Below are 11,963 nucleotides of genomic sequence, written 5' to 3' on the forward strand. Positions count from 1 at the left end.
GTGAGGCAATTATGTCATAGTATATAGGGAGCCTCCAAAAACAGCCTAGTCCTTCAAGAGCAAGGATCATTTAAGACTTGTAAATTTTCAACAAAGGCTTCAGCAAATAATCCAGCACTTTGAGAACAATGTTCCCCAAAGACAAATTGGAAGGATTTTGGGCATTTCACCCTCTACAGTGCACGATATAGTTACAAGATTCAAGGAATATGGTCAAATCTCGGTGCGTAAAGGGCAAGATGAAAACCACTTCTGAATGCGTGTGATCTCTGATCCCTCAGACATCACTGTTTTAAAAACATCATTCATCTGTAATGGATATCATGAACATGGGCTTGGGATTACTTTAGTAAACCTTTGTTTGTCATCACCACTCGCCGCTGCATCCACAGATGCAAGTTAAGACTTTACTCTGCAAAGCAGAAGCCCTACATCAACACTGTCCAGAAGCGCTGTCGACTTCTCTGGGCTCGGTCTCACCTTAGATGGAAAGTAGGACAGTGGAACTGTGTTTTTTGGTCTGAAGAGTCCACATTTCAAATAGTTTTTGAAAAACACAGCTGTCGTGTTATCCGGGCCAAAGACGAAAAGGACCATCCAAGCTGTTATCACGTCAGGTCCAAAAGCAAGTGTCTGTATGGGCCAGGGGTGTATCAGTGTGCCCATGGCATGGGTAACTCGCACATCTATGAGAGCACCATTAATGCAGACAGATATGTACAAAACTTGGAGCAACATATACTGCCATCCAGCACCATCTTTTCCAGGGACGTCCCTGCATTTTCCAGCAGGACAACTTCAAACCACATACTGCCCAGGTTACCGTGTAAGCAGAGAGTGCGGGTGCTAGATTGGCCAGCCTGCAGTCCTGACCATCTCCAATTGAGAATGTGTGGTGCATTTATTAAGCGCATTAGATGGCAACAAAGACCCCGTTCAATTGTGGATGAATAATGGATGAATGGGAGAAAATTCCACTTTCTAAACTTAACAAACTTGTGTCTTCAGTGCCTAAATGCTTAATAAATGTTATTAGAAGAAATGGTGATGTTTCACAGTGGTAAACACTCGACTGTCCCAACTTTTTTTGGAGCGTGTTGCAATGCATTATACAGTTTTTGGTCTATTTTTTGTTGTTATTTCTAAATCTTATTCACAAAGGGAATTCTATGTACCAGTGAATGTCTGTATTGTATTATGTCCCATCTTGTTTCATCTGTTGTACTCAAATGACATTGTTTCACATTTCCATGCACATAAATGTAGTCCAGTATTGTATAACTGCTGGTAAATCGGCCAGTGTATGTGATATCATGAAGGTGGAGATTTCAGACCATTTTTTTCCCTTCAAGGTATTACTGTAAAAAAAAGAAATCATATTTTTGTAGGACAAATGTCTCTCTCTTGGTCTCTCTCTCTCTCTCTCTCTCTCTCTCTCTCTCTCTCTCATACATATTACTTGCTGTGAGACATAATATAAAGGTTCTGTGCAACCGTACTGTTAAAGGAATAGTTCACCCATAAATGAAAATTCTCTCTTTATTTACGCACCCTCATGCCATCCCAGATGTGTATGACTTTCTTTCTTCTGCTGAACACAAACAAAGATTTTTTGTAGAATATCTCAGCTCTGGAGGACCTCACTATATATAGTGAATGGTGACCAAAATTTTAAGCTCCAAAAGCACATGAAAGCCACAGGTCAGCATGAAAGTAATCCATAAGACTCCAGTGGTTAAATCCATGTCTTCACAAGTGATATGATAGGTGTGGGTGAGAAACAGATCAATATTTAAGTCCTTTTTGTACCATAAATCTTCACTTTCACATTCTTTTGTTTTTGGCGATTCGCATTCTTCATGCATATCGCCACCTACTGGGCAGGTAGAAGAATTTATAGTAAAAAAAGGACTTAAATATTGATCTGTCTCTCACACATACTTATAATATCGCTTCACAAGACATGGATTAAACCACTGGAGTATCATGGACTACTTTTATGCTGCCTCTATGTGCCTTTTGGAGCTTTCAAATTTCGATACCCATTCACTTGCATTGTGAGGACCAACAGAGCTTAAATATTCTTCTAAAAATCTTCCTTTGTGTTTTGCAGAAGAAAGAAAGTCACCTGGTTTGGCTTGAGGTTGAGTAGATAATGAGAGAATTTTCATTTTTGGATAAACAGTCCCTTAAAGCACTGTCTCCATCTTGTGGCTGGTAATGAGATGGTTTATCTTAGGACACTTTTTGTGGAGGCACCCGAATATATAGCTAATTACTGTGGTATTGCGGCCATATAAATTGCCTAATACAATTTTTAGATGCTATTTTGGCTTTCCTTTGCCTCTTTTCTCTGGCCCTCTGCAGAACAGAATAAGCCGCAGAAGCACAAACTTCAAAGAAAGTGTGACACTGTATGAGGACCAACAACAGACAGCTTAAGTTTAATTTGTGTTCAGAACATAACCAAATACAAGATGCATTGTGGTGGTACCATGGTACAGAGATGGTAATAGATGGCAATACCATGCTACTTTGATAGGACTGAATGATTACCATATTCATGTGTAATGGTATTTAGTATTTACATGGTCCTACAAAGTACTTAAGACAAAACCATGGTTCTACCATGTGACATGTCCAAAGAACCATGGTTTTACCAGGGTATTATGGTTCTTTATGGTAGGCCTATTGCAGCTACATGTGACTACAAGCAGGAATAGTTTCAAGCTAATTAGATAATGAATGGTTGAATTAATTAACTGCGGATAATGATATTTCTTACATAAATGCTTTACTTTTTTTTTGATTATAAGGAATTTGGCACTCTTATAATTTTTCAATTTGAGATTAGAACATGTAGGTCGGATATAAGAAAATGCTGCCTTCACTTTTTTCCCCCTACTGTACACTTTGGGTGACAAATGTTGTAAGAAATAACAAATAATTAAATAATTAAACAAGTGTATTTTCATCAAGGGGGCGCGTGACGGCTCAGAAAGCAAAATCCTAAATTGAAACATTCAAATCTTTGGATGTTTTTGTTTTATTGTAAACATCTGTGAAATTTTTTTTGAGTAAATTGATTTAAAGCAACCCTAAATAACATACAAATTCTAATCGATCCCTGCAATCGTTCTAAACTTATTTATAAAAAATGTGTCCGGTTTTTCACAAACGACGATCTGATTGGATAATCCATACCAGCAATGAGAAAAGTAACAGCTATCACATGATAACGCTGTCCCTGGGCTGCTTTTTCAAAAGAGATATGGACAATAGTTTATACCTTAATAATGACTATTAATAACCAATTTACAATACACAACGAAGAGTACAAATTGGGGAATTATTATTTAAACTCATCGTATTTGGCCAATTAAAAACAACGTCCGGGCCATGAATCCCCGCCCCTTTGAGCTTTGATAATAGATAAACTGCAGTGTATTATTGCTTTAATAACATATCATGTTATTAAAACATAACATATCATGTCATACCATGACAGACTCTTTGCTTCGCTGGAATGTTGATACGTTAAAAAATAGCTTTGGTTTGTTGTACTTGTACTGAAGTGGGAGACCCACATTGACTCCATTGTGAAAAAGGCCCAGCAGAGGTTGTACTTCCTTTGTCAGTTAAGGAAAAGCAGTCACTGAGTCTGTCCTCTGCACTTCAGTAACTGTCTGGTTTGGTGCAGCTATGAACTCAGATAGCAGAAGACTACAAAGGACAGTTTGGACTGCTGAGAGGATTATTGGTTGCCCTCTGCCCCCCCTTCAAGAACTATACACTTCCAGAGTGAGGAAAAAGGCTGGAAAAATCACTTTGGACCCCACTCACCCTGCCCACTAAATTTCTGAACTGTTGCCTTCTGGACGATGCTTCAGAGCATTGAGCACCAGAACCGTCAGGCACAGGAACAGTTTTTATATATACTGTATATATTGTCCTATTGTGTGGTTCTATATACTTTATTTTCTATTCATTTTTCATTTGTATTCAATTTTTTGTTTATTATTATCTATGTCTTGTTGCTGTATTGTTTGTGCACTGGAAGCTTCCATCACCAAGACAAATTCCTTGTATGTGTAAGCATACTTCAATCAAGCTCATTCTGATTCTGATTCTTCTGATTCTGTACAAATCGACATTGTAAGTACATTTTAATGAATGTTTATGCATTTTGGAGGCAAATTCTCAAACTTGCCAGTTGTCAGTTGTAAAAATGATCTAAATAAATGTCATAGGTGATACAGTAAAATGGAAAAACTGACATCTTGGGTAGGGGACAAATAATTAAATAAAGCTGTCTATTTGAAAGTCCTATATGAATGATTATAAGTTCACAAGTTATACGTTTTGGACATGGTACCATGTTAATAACATGCTTTTGGACATGTAATATGGTAATACAATACAGTGGTATTCTTGAAAATACCTTGGAGTATCATGTGAATGCCATGACACTAAAATGGCGATCATTCAGTGCAATGTTATACATTAAAGCACCATGATATTACCATTTATGATACCATTTCTGTACCACGGTACATTTTGTAAAGGACATATGAAAAGGATATATTCAAAACTTATACATATACATACACACACACACTTTTTATACAGTATATTGTACTTTAAATGTGTACGAAATATAAGTGATGATAAATGAATAGTAGATTTTTTTTTTAATGTTTTATATTTGTATGTCTGGGCAGCCAATAATCTGAAATATATACTGTAAATGTGTGTATATTTCCTATAAGTACAATTTATAACTTTATGTTATATATTTCTATTTGTTAACATTAGTAAATGCATTAGGTACATTATCATGAACTAACAATAAACAATGTTTTTTTTTACAGCATTTATTAATATTGTTTAATGTTGTTAATTAAAAAAAATAAAATCGTACAATGTATTAACTAATGTTAATATGAACAACTTATAATAATAAAAAAAAAAAATGATATGTTGAAATTAGTCCCGCCCACTACACCACATGCACAACATCTCCCCTTTGCTTAGAATTAAACTCACACTTTGGTTAAACAGTTAACATTACGACCTGGCATGAGTGCTTAAGCATAACATCTTAAAGTGTCACTGACAGACAAACAGTAACCCAGAACACATTTTTTCCACAGTTAAATCAATAAACATATAACTCTCCCAGGTTCTCCTTCAACCTGATGAAATGCTCACTTATTGTATTATCCTATATACCAAGAACTGATTGAAATACATTCTCATGACATGTAGGGGTGTTTGACTCCCCTAATCAGACTCACTCAACAATAAAGTCTTTGAATCTCTCTGGTAGTCTAATTAGTCTCTGTGGTCTCTTTTGTGGTGCAACACCACCATCTTGTGGTTCACCTTGATGTAGCATGCTGGTTGCTCAGTGATGTGTGTTTTTGGTTCTACTGACTCTGACTGTTTTTGGTGTTCAGCTGGAATGTCATTCGTGTTCTTTCTGAAGAATATAATGAATGTGGTATCCCTCTTATACTGTGTCCCACTTGGTCCTTCAACGGTCACCGAATTCCCATTTTTGGCCACAATGATGTGTGGAACTTGGTTGAATGGCGTTGTCAGCTTGTCCTTCTTTTCTTGTCTTGCCAAGACCCGGTCCCCCACCTCCAGCTGTGAATCTTTTTCTCTGCAACGGTGGTCTGAAAATAGTTTTGATTTACCTTTTTGTTCAGCATCATGATCCCTTGTCTCCTGATCATTGCATGGCATGGTAAAGTCTGGCAGCTTCCCCTGCATTTTCATATTGAAAAGCAACTCAGGTGGGCTTTTCCCAGTTGTACAATGGTCAATGGATCTGTATGTTGTCACATATTGGTGGAGCTAATGTTTCGTGTTTCCAGTCCAGCCCCTCTGCTTGAACTATTCGTATGCGTTTTAACAGCGATGCATTCTGCCTCTCCACCTCACCGTTTGCCTGTGCTCATTTTGGTGTGGTTTTCACATGTAAGATGCCATTTGTCTCACAGAACTGTTGGAATTGAGAAGACATGAACTGTAGGCCGCAATCCAATCTGATGGTAAGGGGCAAACCATGGCAGCTGAAAACTTCCTCCAAGCTGTCAAGGACTTTGTCAGCTGTAGTAGATGTAAGAATGGCATATTCATAATAGCAGCTGTAGTAATCAACAACAACTAGTATGGACACTCCTGTGGGCAGTGGGGCTAGTAAATCAGTGGCAAGATCCTGCTAGGGTCCCTCAGGCAGAGTCGTTGTCCTCAGTGGCTCTGGCCCATCAGGCCTCATGACTAATTGGCCCCCATGACATGACCTGACATGTCTCTCAGCATCCTTGTCCATTACTGGCCACCACACTTTACTAAGAAGATTTTGTTTGGTGCCAACAACACCTAAGTTTCCCTCATGAGCTAAATTTAAAGCTCTCACACGATGCGACTGTGGTAACACAATACGTGTACCTCTCAAAACTAGTTGTCCAGTCACACTCAACTTTTTCCCATATATGTATGGGTGAAGTCTCTTGCATACCCATACTAAGGCCAGAGCCTCCCGCTCTGTCTCCAAGTATCTTCGCTCACACTCAGTCAGGCTGCGACTGATATAACATATTGGAACACTTTCTCCTTTCTGTTTTTATATCAGTACAGCCCCTATGCCCACCGGGCTTGCATCTGTGATAAACTTAGTTGATGCTTTCCAGCTTCAGCTAGCTTTTGTTTTAAGGCTTGAAATGCCTGTCTTTCAGGACCAAATGTTAATGGAATGTCTTTCTTTGTCAGTCTCCTTAAAGATTCTATGACTGATGCAAATTGTGGGATAAACCTACTGCTATATCCCACCAGCCCCAAGAAACTTTGCACTTCTGGTTCACTGGCCTCAACCACTGCACGGACCCTCTCAGTTGTTGGACCAATCCCTTTTTCTGAAAGCATCATTCCCATGAAAACTAGCTTGTTCATAATGTACTGAAACTTTTCTCCATTAAGCATCAATCCACAGTCTACCAGGCTCTGCAGGACTGCATGTAGTCTCTGATCATGTGCCTCATGGTTTGGAGCATGCACGATGATGTCATCAGAGATATTCTCCACACCCTCAATTCCTGCAAGTGCTGATGCAATTTCATGTTGTTTTTGTTCGCTGGCTGACGACACCCCAAAAATCAGTCTCTTGTATCGGTATGTTCCATTATGTACAGCGAATGTTGTGATCTGTCTCTGGACTGAGGTGTAAGTTCCAGCTGATGGTAACCCCACTTAAGATCGAGCTTACTGGACCATTCATGCCTTGAAGGAGCTCGTCTTCTCTTGGAATCGGGTACCGGCCCCGTGTTATTGCTCTGTTTGCCTGCCTCATATCCAAGCATAGCCTGATGTCATTATGGGGCTTCGGTACAACTACCACTGGGTTTGCACACGGTGTGGTGCTGGTGACTGGTTCAGTGATATCCAGCTCCAGAAGCTGCTGGATTTTCTTTTCAACAGTATCCCTCAGGTGAAATGGGATTCGGCGCAGTGGCTGGGCGACAGGTGCCACTTTATCATCAATGTGTAGGCTGATCTGCTTACTGTTACGCTTACCCACTCCTCTAAACAGAACTGGATACCGCTCTTGAATCTGGTCTGTCACGTCTCTGACTGCAGCTACACTGACCCCAATTTTCAATACTCCCAACTTGGTGGCTGTATCTCTCCCGAGAAGTGGCTCTTCTTCTCCTTTAATGACTGTAAATTTAGCCTGGGTGTGCTGTCTTCCACACTTTATCACGCACATAAAAGCTCCTTTTACGGGCAGGGGCTTTTTGGACACGTAAGTGTAAAACTTTCTATCAATCTTAAAAGAATGGCATGCAATTCTTTTGCTTTTCAGCATCTCCCATGTCGCTTCATCAATGATGTTGCTTGTAGCCCCGGAATCGATTAACATCTTTAAATCGACTCCGCCGACTTAGAATGTAAATCTGTTCAGTTCACAGTCTTTCACCATGAATGCATACTGACTGTTGTCGGGTTTTTTCTCTTTCTCTACCGACGTATTGGGCTATCTGATTGGTCACATTTTTAGTTTTACACATTTTAGCAAAGTGATTGATGCCCTTGCATTTTCTACATTCCTGGCCACGTGCAGGGCAGTTTGGATCTTTGGCAAAGTGATCGCATCGCCCACATCTATAGCACTGTCTCTCTCTTTTTTCTCCTCCTTGTCCTGAAACCTTTTAATACTTTCCCCCTTTTTTCATAATGCTGTGCACAGTTCCCACTTGCTTTTCAGGCTCGCTGATATGCATGGCAGACATTTGCACTGCCACACACTTACATTGCATGGCTATTTCAAGCGTGCGCGTTAGTGTTAGTTCTGTGCCTTCTTCTAACAGTTTTCTCCAAATGTAATCTGAGCTGCACTTGCTCAAAACGGCATCACGCAACTGATTGTCTTTATCAGCTCCGAAGTTACAGTCTTTATCAGCTTGCCTAAGCCGTGTAACAAACTGTTGTACAGTCTCACTTTGTTTTTGTACGATCTGGTAGAAGGACTGTCACGCGAATGCAGCGTTTACTCGGGGAACTAAATAAGCATTCAACGTCGTCACTGTAGCATCGTAATCCGTGGCAGTTCTCGTATTCTCCAAAATTGAGATTATATCTTGCACATCCATGCCAGCGTGGTTTAGTAATAATGCCCTTCTCCGTTGTTTAGTTGAATAGTTTGTGTGCAGCCCCAGCAGTAACCCTTTCCCATCTGCGAACAGTTCAAATGCAGATAGCCACCTTGTCCAGCGTGGTCCTACTGTAGCAGGCTCACTGTCACAGTCGAATTTCGGTAGTGATGCTGAAGGGTCCATCTTTCACGTTTGACTAACTCACAATCAGATTTAACTAAGTTCTAGTCCACTGGTTGTCTTCGTCGCCACTGTTGTGTCTTTGCTCCAACAGTTAAAGATGCAGAATTGAATCAGACATGATACAGATTGCCATTGAACTCTGTGTTTTTACTCAACTTCTTTCTCTTCACTCCCCAGGGCTCACATAAGGAAGTCCCGCCCACTACACCAGATACACAACAGTAAGTGCTGAAAAAATTATGTTTACTAATGTAGTTAACTAATGTTAACAAATACAACATTATTGTAGGAGTGGGCGATATGCCCAAAATCCTATATCACGATATGAATAATTTTATTTCACGATAACAATATATATCACAATATAGTTTATTTTTCTGAAAAATCTATAAAATTTTATAATATATTAAGCCATGTCGCAATGTGAAATTTTTAGTAATCCAGTCAGTGAATAAAATATTTTATAAATGAAAACTTTTGAACAAGACAAACATAGTCAAAGTAAAAAAATACATTTCAGTCTGAAGTTGTGCACCAATTTTCTTCTGCTTTTTTAAAAATTATTATTATTGTTGTTGTTGTTGTTGTTATTGTTGCTATTATTATGATTATTGTTATAACTTTCCTCAAGAAAGTTAACATCTTCTCAAAGCAATGCAAAAAGTAAAATAACATATAAATAAAAAAAATATTATCCATAAATAAAACACTTAATTAGACTCTTAGTGTTTTTAGTAGTCTACACTGGTGGCCAAAAGTTTGGAATAATGTACAGATTCTGCTCTTATGGAAAGAAATTGATACTTTTATTCACCAAAGTGGCATTCAACTGACCACAATGTATAGTCAGGACATTAATAACGTGAAAAATTACCATTACAGTTTGAAAAAGATCTTCTTAAATTACTTCAAAGAGTTCTCATCAAAATATCCTCCACGTGCAGCAATGACAGCTTTGCAGATCCTTGACATTCTAGCTGTCAGTTTGTCCAGATACTCAGGTGACATTTCACCCCACACTTCCTGTAGCACTTGCCATAGATGTGACTGTCTTGTCGGGCACTTCTTACGCACCTTACAGTCTAGCTGATCCCACAAAAGCTCAATGGGGTTAAGATCCATAACACTCTTTTCCAATTATCTGTTGTCCAATGTCTGTGTTTCTTTGCCCACTCTAACCTTTTCTTTTTGTTCTTCTGTTTCAAAAGTGTCTTTTTCTTTGCATGTCTTCCCATAAGGCCTGCACCCCTGAGTCTTCTCTTTACTGTTGTACATGAAACTGGTGTTGAGCGGGTAGAATTCAATGAAGCTGTCAGCTGAGGACATGTGAGGCGTCTATTTCTCAAACTAGAGACTCTGATGTACTTATCCTCTTGTTTAGTTGTACATCTGACCTTCCACATCTCTTTCTGTCCTTGTTAGAGCCAGTTGTCCTTTGTCTTTGAAGACTGTAGTGTACACCTTTGTATGAAATCTTCAGTTTTCTGACAATTTCAAGTAATGCATGCCAGTCTATTGCATACTGTGGCAACTCAAAAACAAACACAAAGACAATGTTAAGCTTCATTTAATGAACCAAATAGCTTTCAGCTGTGTTTGATATAATGGCAAGTGATTTTCTAGTATCAAATTAGCAATTTAGCATGATTACTCAAGGATAAGGTGCTGGAGTGATGGCTGCTGTCTAGATTTGATCAAAAATGACTTTTTTCAAATAGTGATGGTGCTGTTTTTTACATCAGTAATGTCCTGACTATACTTTGTGATCAGTTGAATGCCACATTGGTGAATTAAAGTACCAATTTCCTTCCGAAACAACAAAATCTGTACATTATTCCCAGTGTTGGGAAGGTTACTTTGGAAATGTAATAGGATACAGATTACAAGTTACCCTATTTAAAATGTAATAAGTAGTGTAACTATTTCAATTACTTTAATAAAGTAATGTAACTGATTACATTTGATTACTTTTTGATTACTTTTCTAAATTTCTAACGAATATTTTCAGCTGTTAATCATTTTCAAACATTTGAACCAGGCAGGGTTAACCTTACAGTAGTACTCAACACTGATTACTGTCAGACATTTAAAATCTGTCAGACCTTCATCACTTGAATTAAGATTATAATCATTTAATTTTAAAGCACAGCCACCACAAAATCAGACTTTAGCACCTCTTTTTACATTGAGATCATTCTGAGGTTAAATATAGATTTAAAATCAAAAACACTCAAACAGGGTTAGTGGTAAAGTTGCTTTGGCCAGGGGAGTCTGTTGGTGCCCTGAATTTCACAACTCAATGACCTCGTGAGTCTTTAATGTAGGTTATGCTACAATGCTGAAATGACTGTAATATTAGATCTGACATGGTTACCAACCTTATTCAAGGAGGAAAAACATTAGCTATATATTTTCTGTCAAAGGGTTCATAAATAGAAGTGTGGCTGGTAAAGACGTCTTTAGCTATCTAGCAGACTAGCTAATTTGTTATGAATGGAGATTAACATCGTTAAATAAACTACTGGACATGCACCAAGCAATACAGAGCTAAAATACATCTTGAAAACACATTAGTAGCATGGTGTGGCAGGCGGGAGAAGGCAATGCCTTTCCTACTTTATTTAATGACTGCTTACAGTTAACTGTAGGTTGTACTTGCTTGTTTTGATTACTGGGGGGTTACCTCAACCCCATCCCCCCTGGAAACTACACCCCTGAATAGTCCCATTGTCATAAGGACAGACATGTATTTTTAATTTAAAAAAAATATGCAAAATACAGTTTCATATGATTAAAAGAAATATTTATAGCATGTCAGACTGAATTTAAGGTTATTGATCATCATTGGTGAATTGCTCCAAAACCTGAAATATGATGAATTTTGATAATATATCACTAGAGCACAATACCTGATAAAACAGAAAGGGCTTTCTGTTTAACACTTTGAAAACCCCTGCTCTATAGCAACATATTAGAGCATTGTCATTGGATGTCTAGAGTGTGTTAGAATCCATATCTGGAAAGAGGCATTATCCCACGTGACCAGAGCCAGACCCAGAGTGCACATACACAGACTGCACACAAGAGAGCGCTCAATGCACATTTTTTTTGGAGTGATGT

Source organism: Myxocyprinus asiaticus, chromosome 1 (assembly GCF_019703515.2).
Source record: "Myxocyprinus asiaticus isolate MX2 ecotype Aquarium Trade chromosome 1, UBuf_Myxa_2, whole genome shotgun sequence".
In the NCBI taxonomy this organism is placed as follows: domain Eukaryota; kingdom Metazoa; phylum Chordata; class Actinopteri; order Cypriniformes; family Catostomidae; genus Myxocyprinus; species Myxocyprinus asiaticus.